The sequence below is a fragment of the Theropithecus gelada genome, chromosome 1 (assembly GCF_003255815.1).
Source record: "Theropithecus gelada isolate Dixy chromosome 1, Tgel_1.0, whole genome shotgun sequence".
NCBI classification, from domain to species: Eukaryota; Metazoa; Chordata; class Mammalia; order Primates; family Cercopithecidae; genus Theropithecus; species Theropithecus gelada.
The window spans coordinates 30584013-30588076 of NC_037668.1; the positions used below are offsets into that span (position 1 = coordinate 30584013).

The 4064-nt window shown below is 59.0% G+C and overlaps 1 protein-coding gene across 1 annotated transcript in view; it reads right to left on the bottom strand.

The window, feature by feature from the left end:
* SLC35E2B (solute carrier family 35 member E2B) overlaps positions 1-2917 on the bottom strand; it is a 37303-nt gene extending 34386 nt beyond the window's left edge. The window contains exon 1 of the mRNA XM_025386638.1: positions 2447-2917. The gene's annotated coding sequence lies outside the window, so the exon portion shown is untranslated. The remainder of the gene's footprint in view (positions 1-2446) is intronic.
* Positions 2918-4064: the final 1147 nt, after the last annotated feature.

The window sequence follows — 4064 nt, forward strand, 5'->3', positions numbered from 1 at the left end:
AAACCCCCCTAAAAAAAAAAAAAAAAAAAAAAAATGGCCGGGCACGGTGGCTCAAGCCTGTAAACCCAGCACTTTGGGAGGCCGAGATGGGTGGATCACGAGGTCAGGAGATCAAGGCTAACACGGTGAAACCCCGTCTCTACTAAAAATACAAAATTAGCCAGGTGTGGTGGCGCATGCCTATAACCCCAGCTGCTCAGGAGGCTGAGGCAGGTGAATTACTTGAACTGGGGAGGCAGAGGTTGTGGTGAGCCAAGATCGCACAATTGCACTCCAGCCTGGGCAACAAGAGCAAAACTCTGTCTCAAAAAAACAAAACAATACAAAACAAAAAAACAAAAAAATATATATATACATACCTCAAAGTGAACTGAACAGCCACAACCTGGGAAAAGATACTTGCAACATGACAAAGGATTAATATGCAGACTGTATAAAGAATTCCTACAAACCAATTAGAAAAACAGGCAAAAAAAAAAAAAAAAAAAAAGTCGGCCGGGCATGGTGGCTCATGCCTGTCATCCTGGCACTTTGGGAGGCTGAGGCGGGCAGATCACCTGAGGTCAGAAGTTCAAGACCAGCCTGGCCAACATGATGAAACCCTGTCTCTACTAAAAATACAAAAGTTCGCCAGGTGTGGTGGCGGGCGCCTGTAATCCCAGCTACACAGGAGGCTGAAGCACGAGCATCGCTTGAACCTGGGGGGCGGAGGCTGCAGTGAGCTGAGACTGTGCCATTGCTCCAGCCTGGGCAACAGAGCAAGACTCCGTCTCAAAAAAAAAAAAAAAAAGAAAAAAAACATATTTCACAGATAATTTATTGTTTTTTGGAGAATGAGTTTCGCTCTTGTTGCCCAGGCTGGAGTGCAGTGGCACCATCTCAGCTCACTGCAACCTCCATCTCCCAAGTTCAAGCGATTCACAGAGGACAACTTCTAAAAGGCCAATAAAAAGAACAAAGGGTACATGCTCCTTCTCTACTGCCCTGTAACAGTCACTCCACGCTTACCAGCTCAAAACAACAAATGCTTTTGATGTCGGCTCCTGTGGTGCAGGAATCTGTGGGAAGCTTAGCCAGGCGCCTCTAGCTTAAGGCCCCTCCTGAAACTGCAATCACACCGTGGACCAGGGCTGTGGCCTCATCCGAAGGCTCAGCTGGGGCTGGGGTCCACCTCTGAGCTCACTGACGTGGATGCTGGCTGGGTTCAGTTCCTTGCTGGCTATAGGTGGAAAAGCCCCAGACCAGTTGCTTGCCAGTTTCTCCACAGGACACCCCACAGCCTGACAGGAGCTTTCATCCAGCAAGCTCATCAGGGAGGGGGAGACAGAAGCCAGGACAGGAGCCCTGGCCTTTCCGAACCTCATCTCAGAAGTGACATCCTTCCCTTCCGCTGTCTGGACAAGGGTCCCCGGGAGGAGCCCAAGGACTAGAAGGAAAAGAAAACCTGGATTTAAAATGGGATAAAGCCACAGGAGCTGCTCGTCCCACCACAGGAATCTGAGCGCCGGATTATGACAAAGCGTCACTTTGCACCCCGTCCAACTGTGCAGACCTCTCCTAGCCAGGCCCCTGCACCAGAGGTTAACAATCCGTGCCCCCGGTCAGGAAGTCCAGGTGGGTTCAAACAGCCAGAAGGGCATTTCAGGCAAAACGTGTCCCAAATCTTCAAACCATGCCCCGGAACTCAGACCTCCCCTGGGAGTTCCTCCCAAGGAAACCATCTGGCAGAGGCTCAGGCTGCAGGGGGGACACTCCCTTCCAACACCCGGAAACTGGAGACCACACAAGTGCCCAACGCCAAAGGCACCCCGAGGAGGGTGCCCTGTGCCCCCCCGGCCGAGGTGACCCGCTGCGCCCTACACATCTTCACCAGGAAACATCTGTTACAGATGTGGACGAAGCGCAGCCTGGACTCCCAGATCCGCTCATTTTCGTTCTGCCCTCCGTTTTCTGATTTGCCTACACTGAAAATGCGTGAGTGGCGTGGAAAACCTTCCTACTCCTGCCTCAGCGACCCTTCCTAAAACACGGGCTCGTGTGGCCTGAAAATGTGACGTGCAGGCTTCCTGAGCAAAGTAGGTTGCGCTCCATTAAAAAAACAAAGAAAGAACTAAAAAGCCACCGAACGGAAGCTCGGCTGTCGGGACATTTTTGCTTTTTTTTTTTTGCGGCCACGCACTCCGCGTTCCCGGGTTTCAGGGCGTGGGGGTCGCCGTGGACTCCCGAACGTGAAAACACTTAAAGCCAGCTCGCAAAACGCCACCAGCGTTCTCCGCGCACAGCGCCCGCCGTAGGAAAGGACCCCCCAGGAGCCAATCCGGGCAGGGGAACCCCGGGCGCCCGCGCACTCAGCATCAGTACCGGCACCCGTCACCCAGCACCCATCACCCAGCACCCAGCACTCAGCACCGAGCACCGAGCGCAGCACCCAGCACGCAGAACCCACCAACAGCCTGATGCAGTCTCCGCCGCAGGCATAGCGCTGGGCCCCGCGCTCGGGCGCCCCCGTCTAGGCCCCGCCGCCTTCACAACAAAGGGACGCCGGCGGGCGGGGCCTGAGAGGCGCGCGCTGGAGGGGCCGGATGCGAGGCCGCGGAGGGGGCTCGGAGCTCGGCTATGGGGAGTGTCACAGGGCGGGCGGACCCAGGTGGGCTTCACGGGGCGCCCGCGGGGCCGAAAATGACGCGCAGAACCCGGCATCGGGCTCCTCGCTGCCCCGCGGGCGCCGCTCCTCAGTGCCCCGGAGCCGGGGAGTGGGGAACCGCGCCGCGGCCCACAACGCCCCCGCAGCTGCCCGTTGGTTCCGCCCGGGCCGTTCTACTCCAGGCAGACGGGGGGTAAAACACGGCGCGCTCAGCGCCCCTCCCCGTTGGTTCCGCTCGGGCCGTTCCACTGCAGGCAGATGGGGGGGATGGAAACACGCGTTTTCAGTGCCCTTCCGCGGCCGCCCGTTGGTTCCGCCGGGGCCGTTCCACTGCAGGCACACGGTGGGGACACGGCGCGCTTACTCCCCGCGGCCGCCTGTTGGTTCCACTGTAGGAGCACGGGGAGGGTGTGGGGGAGACATAGGGCGCGCTGAGTGCTCCCTGCGGCCGCGCCGTTGGTTCTGCCCGGGCCGTTCCACTGCAGGCAGAGGGAGGGGGAAGACAGTGCGCTCAGTACACCCCCACGGCCCGTTGGTTCCTCCCGGGCCGTTCCACTGCAGGCACATGGGAGGGGGAAACAGCGGCCCCCACCCCCGCGGCAGCCCGTTGGTTCCGCCCGGGCTGTTCCACCGCCGGCACTTCAGGGCGGGATCGGCCAGTCTGTGGAGGCCGCTCTCTAAGCCCCAGAGGGTTTACCGCCCACGTTTGGGTTCAAGGAATAAGAAATCCACTGAATACGCTTAACTTAGAAGACACAAAGGCGCCTCTTGGCGGAAGGAGCTCCGCCCAGCCTGACGGAAAGCTGCTGGGGGGCGGGGCCGCCGCGCGGGGTGAGGACTCGCCTCAGGGCGCTGATTGGCTTGTGGCCCGCTCGGGGGCGGGGCCTCCGCATCAGGCTGGCGCCCGCGCTGCTGGGGGCGTCCGGAGCGGACACACCTGCCCGCGGCCCCGAGGACTCCGGCTCTGGAACTTCGTGGAGCGATTTCCTAGCGTTACTTTCTCAAATAATGTTCGGGAATGAAGTTGCGGCTAAAGGGCTCTTTAGAGATTACTTTTGGGCCGGGCACGGTGGCTCAGGCCTGTAATCCCAACCCTTTGGGAGGCCGAGGCGGGCGCATCACAAGGTGAAACCTCGTCTCTACTAAAAATACAAAAATTCGCCGGGCGTGGTGGGGGCGCCTGTAGTCCCGGCCCTGGAGGCTGAGGAAGGAGGATCGCCTGAACCCGGAGGCGGAGGCTGCAGTGAGCCGAGATCGCGCCCCTGCACTCCAGCCTGGGCGGCAGAGCGAGACTCCCTCTCAAAAGAAAAAAGAAAAGTTTACTTTTGGCCGAGGGAGGTGGCTCACGCCGGTAATCCCGGCATTTTGAGAGGCTGAGGCAGGCGGATCGCCTGAGGTCAGGAGTTCGAGACCAGCCTGG